General features: G+C 47.6%; 1 protein-coding gene across 2 annotated transcripts in view; it reads left to right on the forward strand.

Annotated features, from left to right (window-relative positions):
- SLC25A21 (solute carrier family 25 member 21) overlaps nt 1-18110 on the forward strand; it is a 1082402-nt gene that overhangs the window by 474461 nt on the left and 589831 nt on the right. The window lies entirely within an intron of this gene.

An 18110-nucleotide genomic window follows, 5' to 3' on the forward strand; every position in this document is an offset into this window, starting at 1 on the left:
AAATAAATGCAGCACCAGTGTAGGTGCCAACCAGGAGGGCCAGATGGGTCAGTGCGCACAATATGTATCAGCCGGCACTCTATACCCCGCGCAGCTTATGACTGTAATCCTGGATTGATGAATGATCCCAGGTACCAGGAGAGTAAGGTCCAGCATATAACACCGAAGATCTTATTGCAGGGATCACAGCAGGCTTGTACAATGTGAGCACTGTGAGCTACAGGTGGAGAACCCGGGGCTCCACTGCTGGCAGACACGAGCTCGTTCCCCACAAGGACAGGCGAGGTGCAGTGAGGGAGCAGGAGGCAGGCTGCGCGGAAACACAGCAGCAGAGAGCCGTTCCCCTCAGGCACCACGTGGCAGGAGGATGGAGAGCAGCGCCGGTCCCGATGTATCGTGGGGATCGGCAGCAGAGGAGGAAGGGCAGCCGGCGGTTTCACAGGTGCCGCGGCCGGAGGGTAGAGACGAGCGGCCAGGCAGCACAGGGCGGACGCCAGGTACGGCAGACGTCCCGATGGATCACGGGGATCGGCAGTAGAGGAGGAAGGGCAGCCGGCTGTGTCACACTGCTCCTGCCGCTCAGGGGGAAAAGAGAACAGGTTTGGGCCAGTACTTTTATTACTATGGGGGACAGTGTATCTGGTAGCATTACTATGGGGGACAGTGTATCTGGTAGCATTACTATGGGGGACAGTGTTTCTGGTGGCATTACTACGGGGGGCAGCGTGTGTGGTGACATTACTATGGGGACAGTGTGTGTGGTGGCATTACTATGGGGGTCAGTGTGTGTGGTGGCATTACTATGGGGGACAGTGTGTGTGTTGGCATTACTGTGGAGGACAGTGTGTGTGGTGGCATTACTATGGGGGACAATGTGTCTGGTGGCATTACTATGGGGGACAGTGTGTGTGGTGGCATTACTATGGGGGACAGTGTGTGTGGTGGCATTACTACGGGGGGCAGCGTGTGGTGACATTACTATGGGGACAATGTGTGTGGTGGCATTACTATGGGGGTCAGTGTGTGTGGTGGCATTACTATGAGGGACAGTGTGTGTGGTGGCATTACTCTGGAGGACAGTGTGTGTGGTGGCATTACTATGGGGGACAATGTGTCTGGTGGCATTACTGTGGGGGACAGCGTGTCTGGCATTACTAGGCGGGTCAGTGTGTCTGGTAGCATTACTATGGGGGTCAGTGTGTGTGGTGGCATTACTATGGGGGACAGTGTTTGTGGTGGCATTACTATGGGGGACAGTGTGTCTGGCGGCATTACTATGGGGTCAGTGTGTGTGGTGGCATTACTATGGGGGTCAGTGTGTGTGGTGGCATTGCTATGGGGGACAGTGTGTCTGGCGGCATTACTATGGGGGTCAGTGTGTGTGGTGGCATTACTATGGGGGTCAGTGTGTGTGACGGCATTACTATGGGGGTTAGTGTGTGTGGTGGCATTACTATGGGGGGCAGTGTGCCTGGTGGCATTACTGTAAGGGACAGTGTGTCTGGTGGTGTTACTAGGCGGGTCAGTGTGTCTGGTGGCGTTACTATGGGGGACAGTGTGTGTGATAGGCATTACTATGGGGGACTGTGTGTGATGGCTTTACTATGGGGGTCAGTGTGTCTGGTGACATTACTATGGGGGACAGTATGTGTGGTGGCATTACTATGGGGGACAGTGTGTGTGATGGAATTACTATGGAGGACAGTGTGTCTGGTGGCATTACTATGGGGGTTAGTGTGTGTGTGGTGGCATTACTATGGGGGACAGTGTGTGTGGTGGCATTACTATCGGGGACAGTGTGGAAAAATTACTATGGGGGGCAATGTGTGCAATTACAATTGGGGACAGTCTGTGGTGGTATTACTATGGGGGACAGTGTGGAGAAATTACTATGGGGGGCAATGTGTACAATTACAATTGGGGACAGTGTGTGGTGGCATTACTATGGGGGGGCAATGTGTGCAATTACTATGGGGGACAGTGAGATGGCATTACTATGTGTGGAATTACTGTGGCAGACAGTGTGTTCAATTACTATGGGGGCCAGTGCATTATTTTAGATATTGTTGGGGACAATGGGTGTGTGTTTTTCCCCTTGGGGACCAACTGACCAATATATGTTTGTTTTATTTCCCCATGTGTTTTTTTTTTTCGTGGGGTACTGATGGTGCGCCTTGGCAATTTTCAAATCTTGTTTGGTGTGCCGCGAACTGAAAAAGGTTGAAAATCACTGGTTACATATCTATGGGTATGTAGAATGACCTACTACTATACCACAAGTACATGTGCCCAATCTCGTATGATCTTGGAAGCTTATAAAGTGTAGGGCCAGAGCAGTACCTGGAGGGTGACCCTTAGGGAAGACCCGGTGTAGTAGGTCTGGGATGTAAGAACAACCACTCCCGTCTAACTTTGATAGCAGCCTCAATACCTTTTTTCCATTACTGCTATCTCTTGGTACATACATTTTAACGTAAAGCTGATACACCTTTAAGATATCATCTGGACAAGGATAAAAAAAAAAGTATCTCTTTTGCTAGGATTAAATAGCCTACTGCAGAAGGGTGTCGAGGCCCACTTGAATATGAGTACTCGGTGGGTCCACGCATGAATTATACTGTCATTACGGTGTATTTTTCCAAGCTCATTTAGGACTTCTGCCCTACTATCCCCCCCGCTCCTGCCGCATATTATCCAATTACGGATTTTTCTCATATGTCCCAGAGGATGCTGGGGACTCCGTAAGGACCATGGGGTATAGACGGGATCCGCAGGAGACATGGGCACACTAAAAGACTTTGAATGGGTGTGAACGGGCTCCTCCCTCTATGCCCCTCCTCCAGACTCCAGTTAGATTCTGTGCCCAGGAGTGACTGGACACACACTAGGGGAGCTCTACAGAGTTTCTCTAAAGACTTTATTGTTAGGTTTTTTATTTTCAGGGAGACCTGCTGGCTATAGGCTCCCTGCATCGTGGGACTGAGGGGAGAGAAGTTAGACCTACTTCTTCTTAATTCAAGGGCTCTGCTTCTTAGGCTACTGGACACCATTTGCTCCAGAGGGAGGGTTCGATCACTTGGTGCGCCAAACTGCTTGTTCCCGGATCCGCACCGTCACCCCGCTCACAGAAGCCAGAAGAAAGAAGCCAGGTGAGTATTAGAAGAACAGAAGGCTTCAGACGGCAGAAGACGTCAGTAACGGAGGTACAGCGCAGCGGTAGCGCTGCGCTCCATGCTCCCACACACCAACGGCACTCACAGGGTGCAGGGCGCTGGGGGGGGGTGCCCTGGGCAGCAGTTACTGATGGTCTATTTTACACTGGCAAGAAAGCATATTCGGTGACCGGGCACCGTGTACGATACCCCCGCCAGTATAACAGCAGCGGTCGCGCTGCGCGCCATTGCTCCCACACACCAACGGTTTTACATGGGTGCAGGGCGCAGGGGGGGGCACCCTGGACAACAGTATATATACGGAAAAACAGGTATACAGTGTGTAGACACTATATACGGTCCCCTGCCTGCATAACCATCTATATTCATAACGGGGCTGAAGCGTGCCGAAAAGGGGCGGGGCTTAGCCCTCACAACGGTGTTCAGCGCCATTTTCTCTCTGTCCCCGCCAAAAATGTGTACAAACGAGGGGGGGGGGGGGGGGGCACAGTGTTTTAGTGTTATATTGAGGGAAATATAGCACTATTTTTTAGATAATGGGCATGTAATTATTGTTGAGCATATTTCTCTGTGTTCCTTGTGATATACCCACTATAGTACACATGTGTCGACATGCATGAGTGCTCTGTCACAAACAGCTATGGGGATCACTGTCGGCATCGCCGACGCCTGTTGGTACTTGATACAGTAGATGCAGAGTCAACAGGTCGGTAGTTGTGTGCTTGTCAAAAGTAAACACTGTATGGGAGACACAGTAGTATGTGGGTGACCCTGTCGGCACCATCTGTTATTACTGGGTGTAAATTAACATGCTGTAACTGCCTTATACCTGGATATATATTTATATGTATATGTATGGTACGGTTCCATGGGCCTGTAGCTCGAGCACAGAGCTCGAGCACAGACATGGTAGTATATGTGGGGGAGTGTTATTAAAATTATTTATGTATACTTCCCTCGGACCCCTCGGGGTCGCAAATATGTTATTTTGCCTGGTTACTACTCCCTGCCGTCGACGAATACTAGGTGTTCTGTCGACCATAAGGTTTCCTGTTAGATCTACAATGGGGCATTCGGTACATGGTCATACACATTCCGAACACATTAATGTCACTAGGGACCCGACGGTTCCGGACAATCCACTTATATGTATGTTTTAATATATATACCAACAAATGTAAAACCACAGCACTCACCACCCCAGAAGCGGGGTGCAGTGTCTGCACTTACCACTCATAGGGTGGGGTGCATGTAGCCCATGGCCACCTACTTAAAAATATACAAACAGAAAGTTCAGCACTCACCAAAGCAAGCTCACTTATTTTTACAATATCAATAAATAAATGATGGGGGTTTAGTTAGTGAATTGGCCAATGCATGGAAGCCTGCAAACCGCTCGCCAAGGTACCCCATTTGCAGTTATATTATGTGTGATACAGTTGCTAGGTTTTAATTTTTGAGACTCTGTGATAGTGTAGGACCTGCATGAAGATGGGGCACCTTGGCGAGCGGTTTGCAGGCTTCCGTGCATTGGCCAATTCACTAACTAAACCCCCATCATTTATTTATTGATGTTGTGAAAATAAGTGAGCTTGATTTGGTGAGTGCTGAACTTTGTTTGTATATATATATATATATATATATATATATATACACACATATATATATATATATATATAGGATATGTGTGCATTTGTGTATTACATTATGTATATTCATATTATGATTTATAATGAATGCTGAAGTAAAAGTTTTCCTCTCATGTGCTGGTCGCTCTGTTGATAAAGCTCTAGGTCGGCCGTGACGAGTTAGTCTCAGATCCTCACAAGGAGTCCGAATGTTTATTCTTTTCCCGCTGCGGATAGATTACGGTGAAAGTCAACTCCTGGTCGACACGGAGCCCTGCCACAAAGGATCGTACACAGGAAGCTAAGTGATATTTTATTAGAGTTATTTGCATTACATGCACATGGGGGAGTATTTATATTCGGAAAGGCATCCGTTAGAATTACCCTAAAGAGAGAGGGGAGGTTTCTTATGTTGATTCTTCTCTATAACATTGCGGCAGGCTGCCGTGCGACGGCAGGAGGTGTGGCCGGGGGAATGCTAAGGCTGACTCAGAGGTATACTGGAGTTTCTTCCTGGGACGGTATACAGCTGTTTGGGGATGCCTCAGTTCAGTCACTCTCGGCGGATACCACTGGTAAATCTAACTTTGTGAGTTAGACTCCTTCACAACGGTTGGTGACGCTTTCTGTTGTGGGATGCAGTCATTTTAAAAGTTTCTATACCGTTCTTTTTTCCCTTTCAGTGCAGATTCTGGAAGGGGAAAAGGTAAGGGTTCTGCAGCCTTGTTAGGTTCGCAGCAGCGGATGTTGTTTTCTGTTTCTACCACATCCATCGCATGTCGCTGGGTCTATCTGGCTGGAGCCCACTCCGGTGGGAACTCGTCTACTACTTTTCAGTCAGTCCGGGAATGGACTAGGACCTGTGAGTTAATTAAAGAATCCAAAGCGGACATTCGGGCGTTTACAGATGTTTCCCCTCACTGATTTTTCAAATAAATCTTGTCGTTTCCCCTCTGGAAGGGGAGGTAGTACGCGACGCCATACCAGAGTTGCGTCAGGTTCAGGGCATTGTCCTGCTGTCCCTGTTTAAAAAAACAAAAAACAAAGATTTCTCCTTACGAAGTTGAACTACAGGATGGAATCTCTCAGACCAGGGAGCTCCAACACGTAAAGGTGGAAAAGGGTTTAAATGCGTTTTTCTCCGCATTCAGTTTACCTGGGTTGATATCCAGGATTGTGTTTGCCATTTCACCGGAGTGATGGCAGTATGATGGTTTTCTTTCAATAGTAAGAGCCATTGTTATTCTGTACTGAGACGCTCTCCTGATTACGGTGAGGTCAATAAACAAGTGGTGCAATTCGTTGTTTCTCTCTGACTGTTCTTCAACACAGGGAATGACTGTTGTTCCCAACAACGCAGATGTCGGAGGTGGGTATCAGAGTAGATACTGAACGGTTGAGGTTCTGTGTTTTCCTGTGGTAAGAGGTCTGAGAATCCAGAGTCGGATCAGATTTGCAGTGACATATGTTCCGTTGATGAAGAAGATGGGTGCGGCCTAAGAGGTCTTTTCGGTGAGCAGGTCAAATGCCAGAGTGGTTTTCACGGGACCAGTTGCAAATGTGGTCCGGGTCTCACCTACACATGCACCGGAATATAATCCTAATGGCCAGGATACCGCTCCTATGGTGTCTGCACAGTTCTCACCTCCTAGAGGGACAAGGTTCGCGATCCAGGATTAGATCCTGGTGTCCATGCATGCAGATCTCCGAGGCTGGGGAGCAGTCTTTGTAAGGGAAGTATTTCCAGAGGAAAAGGTCAAGCTGGGAAGCTTGTCTGCAATTAGCTATCTTGAATTAAGAGCTATTTTCGACGAACATATTCTTCGTGATCTGCCGTCTTGCTTCTGTCGGACGACTTGACAGCAGTGGTGTAAGTGAGCCACTAGGGCAGAACAATGAGCAAAGCCGCAATGGCAGAAGCCGCAAAAAGTTTTCCACTGGGTGGAAAGACTGGTAAACGCTATATTTGCAGTCTTCGTTCCGGATGTGAACGACGGAGAAGTAGATTTCATCTGCAGACTCGATCTTCATCCCGGAGAAATACAGTTGTCATCGAGAAGTTTTCACAGAAGTGACAAGTCTTTGAGGTGTGCCTCAATTGGACATGTTGGCGTCTCACCTCAACGAGAGACCTCAAGGATATTGTTCCAGGTCAAGGGACACTCAAGCTATAGCAGGGGATGCCCTCGTGACACCTTGGGTGTTTTCAGTCGGTCTATGTGTCCCCTCCGCTTTCACTCTTTCTGAAGGTGATAAACGTAAGAAGAACAAAGGTTCAGGTGATCCTCATTGTTCCGGTTTAGCCAGGGAGGGCTTGGTATCCAGATCTTCAATATTTACTCATAGAAGATCCCTGACCTCTTCCTTTACGTGAGGAACTGTTACAGCAAGATCCGGGCGTGGATCAAGACTTAACAAACATTGAACAACATCAAGAAAAGGTAACTTACTTTAACAACTTACTCTAACTCCACTTATCCCATAAAACACAAACAACCTCAGCATGTTCATCAAACTACTGTTTTTAATTTCAATTCATGGAATTCTCACCAAATTTAACACATTCAACACTCACCCTGAAACTCACCCCTCTGTACACATTACAGCTTCTATTCTCCACTCCCCTCTTCTAAACACTCATGAGATTTATACTTTCCTCTCTGCAAGTACTTTGACAACCGCAATTGGCCACCAGTACAAACACTAGCAAACATCCACCAATATTTATCTCACTCTTCTGCTTTTATTAGCTGGTGACATATCACCAAATCCAGGCCCCAACCACCTTTCCCTCTCACACTCTGCTGTCTCAAAACAACATAGAAATCCATCTAACCTCATAAATATCACGTGTCTCCCATCCCCCTCCAAATCACTAAAATGTGCCTTATTGAATGCACGCTCTGTTTGTAACAAATTAACATCCATCCATGACCTCTTCATATCTCACAAGTTTAATCTGCTGGCTATAACAGAAACATGGCTCACACAATCAGACACTGCCTCCCCTGCAGCACTGTCACATGGTGGTTTCCACTTCTCACACCCATCCAGGCCTGGTATTAGTAAAGGTGGTGGGGTCGGAATCTTACTGTCACAGTTTTTCACATACACTGTTCTACCTCAGGTTTCATCACTCACATTCACCTCATTTGAAGTTCACTCTATCAGGATTTTCACCCCCTTCTCTCTGCGTGTTGCAGCTATCTATCGCCCTCCTGGGCAACCTAAACAACAATTTCTAGAAGATTTTTCTGCCTGGCTCCCACACTTCTTATCCTCTGACATCTCCACCATCATTATGGGTGATTTCAATATAGCTCTTGACAGTCCACAATCTGTTCATGCATCCAAACTCCTCTCTCTAACCTCCTCTCTTGGCATAACCCAATGGTCTGACTCCTCAACTCACCAGGAGGGCCACTACCTTGATCTTGTGTTCACCAGGCTCTGCTCAGTTTCCGAATTCACTTACACTCCTTTCCCTCTCTCTGATCACAACCTGATCACCTTCACAATCTCTTCTATTACTTTAAATTCAAGGACACTAAAACCAAGCAAGCCTCCTCTAACCCGCAGAAATACTAACAATATAAATTTTCAACAACTTTCCTCTTCTCTGCAACAACTGCTCTCACCAATCTCTACATTTACTACATCTGACACTGCTGTATTACACCTGCACCAGACCCTAGAGAGTGCCCTTGATGAAGTGGCTCCAGCTACCCATCACACTCCACGTAGGCTTAGATGCCAACCATGGCACTCTAAATCAACAAGACACCTACAAACACTGTCACGTAAAGTAGAACGTCAGTGGCGGAAATCTCAGAATCCAAGTGACTTTTTCACATATAAGACTACCTACCATTACTATCGTCAGGCCCTGGACACTGCCAAACAAACATATTTCCAATCTCTCATCTCTTATCATGCCAACAACCCCAAGCGACTTTTTAATACATTTAAATCACTTCTTTACCCTCCCTCACTAGCTACTATCCGTGCACAAGAACTTGCTTCCTACTTCAAGGATAAGATTGATAAAATCCGAGATGAAATGGTATGCTCTAACTCAGCCAGTGACCTGCTCAATTCCCTACCTGAACCCCCTGGCACTTTCTCTTCATTTGATCCCACGAGTGAAGATGAAGTATCAACACTCTTTTCATCCTCCTACTCCACTACCTCTCCTCTTGATCCTATACCCTCACAGGTCAGTAAAACTTTGTCTCCTGTGCTTATCCCAACCTTAACTAAAATCTGTAATCTCTCTCTCTCTACTGGTATCTTTCCCTCTCTGTTTAAACATGCAGTCATTACTCCCATTCTAAAAAAACACAACTCTGACCCAAACACACTCTCTAACTACCGTCCCATTTCTCAGCTACCCAGTCCCTCCAAGCTACTTGAGAGGCTTGCCTACACTCGCCTTACACACTTTCTTAACTCGCACAACTTATTGGACCCACTTCAGTCAGGCTTTCGTGCCCAACACTCCACAGAGACGGCACTGACCAAAGTAGTGAATGATCTAGTCACTGCTAGATCAAAAGGCCATTACACACTACTTATTCTTCTAGATCTCTCTGCTGCTTTTGACACTGTTGACCACTCTCTTCTCATACAAACACTACAATCCCTAGGTCTTCAGGACACAGCCCTTTCTTGGTTCTCATCCTACCTATCTAATCGCTCTTTCAGTGTTCACTTCTCTGATTCTACCTCCTCTTCTCTACCTCTATCAGTTGGAGTACCGCAAGGCTCAGTCTTAGGTCCTCTGCTTTTCTCAATCTATACCTCCACTCTTGGTAAACTAATCAGCTCCTTTGGATTTCAGTATCATTTGTACGCTGATGATACTCAAATCTACCTATCCTCCCCAGATTTGTCACCACCAGTATTGGCTCGTGTCACTGGATGCCTGTCTGCCATTTCATCTTGGATGTCATCTCGCCACCTCAAACTCAACATTTCCAAAACCGAATTAATTATTTTCCCACCAGCTAAGAGTAGTTACCAACCTGATATCTCTATAACTGTTGACAATGCAACTATCCACCCCACCCCACAAGCTCGTTGCCTAGGTGTCACCCTTGACTCTGAACTGTCCTTTGTTCCACACATTCAATCTGTCTCTAAATCATGTTACATGCACCTTAAAAACATCCAAAATACGCCCTTATCTTACACAAGACACTGCAAAAACTCTAATCCATGCACTCATCATCTCCCGCATTGATTATTGTAATAGTCTCCTTACTGGTCTTCCCAAACATAGGCTATCACCACTTCAATCCATTTTAAATGCAGCTGCGAGGCTAATCTTCCTCGCCAGACGTTCTTCATCTGCTGATCCGCTCTGTCAGTCCCTCCATTGGTTACCGGTTTTCTACCGTGTCAAATATAAAATACTTTTACTTACATACAAGGCTATTAACCAAACTGCACCATCATACATCTCCTCACTCATCTCAAAATATCTCCCTACCAGACCTCTCCGCTCTGCACAAGATCTGCGTCTCTCATCCACATGTATTACCTGTTCCCACTCAAAATTACAGGACTTTACCCGGGCTTCACCCACTCTGTGGAATGCACTCCCACGCACAATAAGACTCTCCTTTAGTCTCCAAACCTTTAAACGTTCTCTGAAAACTCATCTCTTCAGACAAGCCTACCAAATTTCAGACCCACACACATAACCTTAACAGCTTCCCTATCAAGTTACATCCCCTCTGTACAGTCCACACAAACTCACATTTTGTCTTCCAACATTGCTGGGTGATCATATCCTATACAACCCATTAAGAACCTAGCAACCTGGGGAACCATTATGTAACAGGTAGCATCTATCCTTGTGTATCAATGCCTATTTCCCTATAGATTGTAAGCTTGCGAGCAGGGCCTTCCTACCTCTGTCTGTCTGTCTTTGCCCAGTTTTGTTCTATAATTGTTGTTCTAATTGTAAAGCGCAATGGAATATGCTGCGCTATATAAGAAACTGCTAATAAATAAATAACCCCGGCTGCGTTTGGCGGCTTGGCGGTTGAGCGCCATATTCTAGCCGAAAGGGTATTCCCAGTGAAGTCATTTCCACACTTCTTCAGGCTAGAAAAGAAGTAACGGCAAAGCCTTACCACAGTTTTTGGCGTAAATATGTGTCTTAGTGTGAATCCAAGAAGACTTTCAGCTGGGTCGTTCTTCATTCTTTGCAAGCAGGTGTGGATGCAGGCCTAAAGTTAGGCTCCATTTCAGTGCAGTTTTGGCCTTATAAATTTTCTTTCAAAAATTGATTGGCCACCTTTCCGGAAGTTCAGACTTTCGTGAAAGGAGTACTGCACATCCTACCTCCATTTGTGCCCCCATTGGTACCGTGGGACCTTGACGTGGTGTTGCGTTTCCTTGTATAACACTGATTGGAACCTTTATGAAAGGTTGTGTTAAAATTTCTCTCTTGGAAAGTGGTCATGCTATTGGCTTTGGCGTCCGCAAGGCGGGTGTCGGAAGTAGCGGGTTTGTCTCACAAGAGCCCCAGTTTGATCTTCCATGTGGATGGAGCAGAATTGAGAACTCGGATAATAGTTCTGCCAAAAGTGGTTTGTTGTATTTCGCAGAAACAGGCTATTTTGATGCCTGTGGTTACTTAGGCATTGGCTGATTCAAAGTCTCTCGATGTAGTCAGGGCTTTGAATATTTAGGTCGCCATTTTGGCTCAGATTGGGGAAACAGAGGCTCTGTTTGTCTGGTATGCTCCCTGCATGATTGGGGCGCATGCGTCTATGCAGTCTGTTACACGCTGGATCTGTGATACGATTCGGCGTGCTCGTTCTACGGCTGGCTTGCCGTTACCGAAGTCGGTGGAGACCCATTCTACTAGGAAGATGGGCTCTTCTTGGGCGGATGCCTGATGAGTCTCGGCGGTTCAACTTTGCCGAGCGCCTACTTGGTCGGGTTCAAACACTTTTGCTAAGCTCTGCAAGTTTGATACCCTGGCTGATGGGGACCTCATGTTTGCTCAATCGGTGCTGCAGAGTCGTCCGCACTCTCCCGCCCGTTCTGGAGCTTTGGTATAAACCCCATGGTCCTTACGGAGTCCCCAGCATCCTCTAGGACGTTTGAGAAAATAGGATTTTAATACCTACCGGTAAATCCTTTTCTCTTAGTCCGTAGAGGATGCTGGGCGCCCGTCCCAGTGCGTACTGTGTCTGCAGTTATTGGTTATGGTTACACTCTTGTGGTGTTTCTTTTCTGTCAGGCTGTTGCTGACGTTGTTCATGCCATGGCATGCAGTGTCTTATTATTGGTTGTGTTGACACACAGGTTGTGTTACATATTCTCTCAGCATGTAGCTGTGTATTTTTCATGCCGTTGGCTGGTGTTCTGTTGAATGCCACGCTCTGCGGTATGTTCGAGGTGTGAGCTGGTATGACAGTTTAAACAATAAATTCTTTCCTCGAAATGTCCGTCTCCCTGGGCACAGTTCTCTAACTGGAGTCTGGAGGAGGGGCATAGAGGGAGGAGCCAGTTCACACCCATTCAAAGTCTTTTAGTGTACCCATGTCTCCTGCGGATCTTGTCTATATCCCATGGTCCTTACGGAGTCCCCAGCATCCTCCACGGACTAAGAGAAAGGGATTTACCGGTAGGTATTAAAATCCTATTTAAAGTGATATATATTTTGAGGGCAATTAGCTCTCTTACGGTAACAGTAATGTCTTGTTTTACCAAGAATTATTATGCCTATTAAGGTAATATTTTTTCTCTGACGTCCTAGTGGATGCTGGGGACTCCGTCAGGACCATGGGGATAGCGGCTCCGCAGGAGACAGGGCACAAAATTTAAAAGTTTGACCACTAGGTGGTGTGTACTGGCTCCTCCCCCTATGACCCTCCTCCAAGCCTCTGTTAGGTTTTTGTGCCCGTCCGAGCAGGGTGCAATCTAGTTGGCTCTCATAAAGAGCTGCTTAGAGTAAAAGTTTTGATAGTTTTATTATTTTCAGTGAGTCCTGCTGGCAACAGGCTCACTGCAACGAGGGACCTAGGGGAGAAGAAGTGAACTCACCTGCGTGCAGGATGGATTTGCTTCTTAGGCTACTGGACACTAGCTCCAGAGGGACTATCACAGGTACAGCCTGGATGGGTCACCGGAGCCGCGCCGCCGACCCCCTTGCAGATGCCGAAGTAAGAAGAGGTCCAGAAACCGGCGGCTGAAGGCTTTTCAGTCTTCATGAGGTAGCGCACAGCACTGCAGCTGTGCGCCATTGCGCTCAGGCACACTTCACACCGGCGGTCACTGAGGGTGCAGGGCGCTGGGGGGGGCGCCCTGGGCAGCAATGTTAATACCTTTCTGGCTAAAAAGAATACATCACATATAGTCCATGAGGCTATATGGATGTATTTCACCCCTGCCAGGTCTCAGAAAAACCGGGAGAAGAGCCCGCCGGAATAGGGGGCGGGGCCTATCTCCTCAGCACACAGCGCCATTTTCCTACACAGCTCCGCTGCTAGGAAGGCTCCCAGGCTCTCCCCTGCACTGCACTACAGAAACAGGGTAAAAAACAGAGAGGGGGGGCATTTTTTGGCGATATTATATATATTTAAGCAGCTATAAGGAAACAACACTTATATAAGGTTGTTCCTATATAATTATAGCGCTTTGGTGTGTGCTGGCAAACTCTCCCTCTGTCTCCCCAAAGGGCTAGTGGGGTCCTGTCTTCTATCAGAGCATTCCCTGTGTGTCTGCTGTGTGTCGGTACGTGTGTGTCGACATGTATGAGGACGATGTTGGTGTGGAGGCGGAGCAATTGCCGGTAATGGTGATGTCACCCCCTAGGGAGTCGACACCGGAATGGATGGCTTTGTTTATGGAATTACGTGATAATGTCAGCACGCTGCAAAAGTCGGTTGACGACATGAGACGACCGGCAAACCAGTTAGTACCTGTACAGGCGTCTCAAACACCGTCAGGGGCTGTAAAACGCCCTTTGCCTCAGTCGGTCGACACAGACCCAGACACGGACACCGAATCTAGTGTCGACGGTGAAGAAACGAACGTATTTTCCAGTAGGGCCACACGTTATATGATCACGGCAATGAAGGAGGCTTTGCATATCTCTGATACTGCAAGTACCACAAAAAGGGGTATTATGTGGGGTCTGAAAAAACTACCTGTAGTTTTTCCTGAATCAGAGGAATTGAATGACGTGTGTGATGAAGCGTGGGTTACCCCTGATAAAAAACTGCTAATTTCAAAGAAGTTATTGGCGTTATACCCTTTCCCGCCAGAGGTTAGGGCGCGCTGGGAAACACCCCCTAGGGTGGACAAGGCGCTCACACGTTTATCCAAACAAGTGGCGTTACCGTCTCCTGATACGGCCGCCCTCAAGGATCCAGCTGATAGGAGGCTGGAAAATACTCTAAAAAGTATATACACACATCTGGTGTTATACTGCGACCAGCAATCGCCTCAGCCTGGATGTGCAGTGCTGGGGTGGCTTGGTCGGATTCCCTGACTGAAAATATTGATACCCTGGATAGGGACAGTATTTTATTGACTATAGAGCAATTAAAGGATGCATTCCTTTATATGCGAGATGCACAGAGGGATATCTGCACTCTGGCATCAAGAGTAAGTGCGAAGTCCATATCTGCCAGAAGAAGTCTATGGACACGACAGTGGTCAGGCGATGCGGATTCCAAACGGCATATGGAAGTATTGCCGTATAAAGGGGAGGAATTATTTGGGGTCGGTCTATCGGATTTGGTAGCCACGGCAACAGCCGGGAAGTCCACCTTTTTACCTCAAGTCCCCTCCCAGCAGAAAAAGCCGCAGTCTTTTCAGCCGCAGTCCTTTCGTTCCTATAAGAACAAGCGAGCAAAAGGACATTCATATTTGCCCCGAGGCAAAGGAAAGGGTAAGAGACTGCAGCAAGCAGCCCCTTCCCAGGAGCAGAAGTCCTCCCCGGCTTCTGCAAAGGCCTCAGCATGACGCTGGGACCTTACAAGCGGACTCAGGGGCGGTGGGGGGTCGCCTCAAGAATTTCAGCGCACAGTGGGCTCACTCGCAGGTGGACCCCTGGATCCTGCAGGTAGTATCTCAGGGTTACAGGTTGGAATTCGAGAAGTCTCCCCCTCGCCGGTTCCTAAAATCTGCTTTGCCAACGTCTCCCTCAGACAGGGCGACGGTATTGGAAGCCATTCACAAACTGTATTCTCAGCAGGTGATAATCAAGGTACCCCTTCTACAACAGGGAAAGGGGTATTACTCCACGCTATTTGTGGTACCGAAGCCGGACGGCTCGGTAAGACCTATTCTAAATCTGAAATCTCTGAACCTGTACATACAAAAATTCAAGTTCAAGATGGAGTCACTCAGAGTAGTGATAGCGAATCTGGAAGAAGGGGATTTTATGGTGTCCTTGGACATCAAGGATGCTTACCTTCATGTCCCAATTTGCCCTTCACACCAAGGGTACCTCAGGTTCGTGGTACAAAACTGTCATTATCAGTTTCAGACGCTGCCGTTTGGATTGTCCACGGCACCCAGGGTCTTTACCAAGGTAATGGCCGAAATGATGATCCTTCTTCGAAGAGAAGGCGTATTAATTATCCCTTACTTGGACGATCTCCTGGTAAGGGCAAGATCCAGAGAACAGCTGGAGGTCGGAGTAGCACTAACTCAAGTAGTGCTCCAACAGCACGGGTGGATTCTGAATTTTCCAAAATCCCAACTGATCCCGACGACACGTCTGCTGTTCCTAGGGATGATTCTGGACACTGTTCAGAAAAAGGTATTTCTTCCGGAGGAGAAAGCCAGGGAGTTATCCGAACTCGTCAGGAACCTCCTAAAACCAGGGACAGTGTCTGTGCATCAATGCACAAGAGTCCTGGGAAAAATGGTGGCTTCTTACGAAGCGATTCCATTCGGCAGATTCCATGCACGAATTTTTCAGTGGGATCTGCTAGACAAATGGTCCGGATCGCATCTGCAGATGCATCAGCGGATAAAATTGTCGACAAGGACAAGGGTCTCTCTGCTATGGTGGTTGCAGAGTGCTCATCTGTTAGAGGGCCGCAGATTCGGCATACAGAACTGGGTCCTAGTGACCACGGATGCCAGCCTGAGAGGCTGGGGAGCGGTCACACAAGGAAGAAACTTCCAGGGCATGTGGTCAAGCCTGGAAATGTCTCTTCACATAAATATACTGGAACTAAGAGCAATCTACAATGCTCTAAGCCTGGCAAAACCTCTGCTTCAGGGTCAGCCGGTGTTGATCCAGTCGGACAACATCACGACAGTCGCCCACGTAAACAGACAGGGCGGCACAAGAAGCAGGAGGGCAATGGCAGAAGCTGCAAGGATTCTTCGCTGGGCGGAAAATCATGTGATAGCACTGTCAGCAGTGTTCATCCCGGGAGTGGACAACTGGGAAGCAGACTTCCTCAGCAGACACGATCTTCACCCGGGAGAGTGGGGACTTCATCCAGAAGTCTTCCACATGATTGTAGTCAATTGGGAAAGACCAATGGTGGACATGATGGCGTACCGCCTCAACAATGCTCACGGAAGATCCGTGGCCTCTACCTCTAAGAAGGGATCTGCTTCAGCAGGGACCGTGTCTATTCCAAGACTTACCGCGGCTGCGTTTGACGGCATGGCGGTTGAACGCCGGATCCTACGGGAAAAAGGCATTCCGGAAGAGGTCATCCCTACCCTGGTCAAAGCCAGGAAGGAGGTGACTGCACAACATTATCACCGCATTTGGAGAAAATATGTTGCATGGTGTGAGGCCAGGAAGGCCCCGACAGAGGAATTTCAACTGGGTCGATTCCTACATTTCCTGCAAACAGGATTATCTATGGGCCTCAAATTAGGGTCCATTAAGGTTCAAATTTCGGCCCTGTCGATTTTCTTCCAGAAAGAATTGGCTTCAGTTCCTGAAGTCCAGACTTTTGTAAAAGGAGTACTACATATACAGCCCCCGGTTGTGCCCCCAGTGGCACCGTGGGATCTCAATGTAGTTTGGATTTTCTCAAATCCCATTGGTTTGAGCCACTCAAATCGGTAGATTTGAAATATCTTACATGGAAAGTAACCATGCTACTGGCCCTGGCTTCAGCCAGGAGAGTGTCGGAATTGGCGGCTTTATCGTATAAAAGCCCATATCTGATTTTCCATTCGGACAGGGCAGAATTGAGGACGCGTCCTCATTTTCTGCCTAAGGTGGTATCAGCGTTTCACCTGAACCAGCCTATTGTGGTGCCTGCGGCTACTAGCGATTTAGAGGATTCCAAGTTGCTGGACGTTGTCAGAGCATTGAAAATATATATTTCAAGGACGGCTGGAGTCAGAAAATCTGACTCGCTGTTTATACTGTATGCACCCAACAAGCTGGGTGCTCCTGCTTCTAAGCAGACGATTGCTCGTTGGATTTGTAGCACAATTCAACTGGCTCATTCTGTGGCAGGCCTGCCACAGCCTAAATCTGTCAATGCCCACTCCACAAGGAAGGTGGGCTCATCTTGGGCGGCTGCCCGAGGGGTCTCGGCATTACAACTCTGCCGAGCAGCTACGTGGTCAGGGGAGAACACGTTTGTAAAATTCTACAAATTTGATACCCTGGCTAAGGAGGACCTGGAGTTCTCTCATTCGGTGCTGCAGAGTCATCCGCACTCTCCCGCCCGTTTGGGAGCTTTGGTATAATCCCCATGGTCCTGACGGAGTCCCCAGCATCCACTAGGACGTCAGAGAAAATAAGAATTTACTCACCGGTAATTCTATTTCTCGTAGTCCGTAGTGGATGCTGGGCGCCCATCCCAAGTGCGGATTGTCTGCAATACTTGTACATAGTTATTGTTACAAAAAAATCGGGTTGTTTATTGTTGTGAGCCATCTTTTCAGAGGCTCCTACGTTATCATACTGTTAACTGGGTTCAGATCACAAGTTGTACGGTGTGATTGGTGTGGCTGGTATGAGTCTTACCCGGGATTCAAAATCCTTCCTTATTGTGTACGCTCGTCCGGGCACAGTATCCTAACTGAGGCTTGGAGGAGGGTCATAGGGGGAGGAGCCAGTGCACACCACCTAGTGGTCAAACTTTAAAATTTTGTGCCCTGTCTCCTGCGGAGCCGCTATCCCCATGGTCCTGACGGAGTCCCCAGCATCCACTACGGACTACGAGAAATAGAATTACCGGTGAGTAAATTCTTATTATCATTATTACGTTTTTTTGTAACAGGGGATGTTACACATTTTAAGAGTAATATTAAGTCATGTTTTAAGCCTTTAATCTTTTTTTTTTTTCAT

The sequence above is a fragment of the Pseudophryne corroboree genome, chromosome 12 (genome assembly GCF_028390025.1).
Source record: "Pseudophryne corroboree isolate aPseCor3 chromosome 12, aPseCor3.hap2, whole genome shotgun sequence".
NCBI lineage: Eukaryota > Metazoa > Chordata > Amphibia > Anura > Myobatrachidae > Pseudophryne > Pseudophryne corroboree.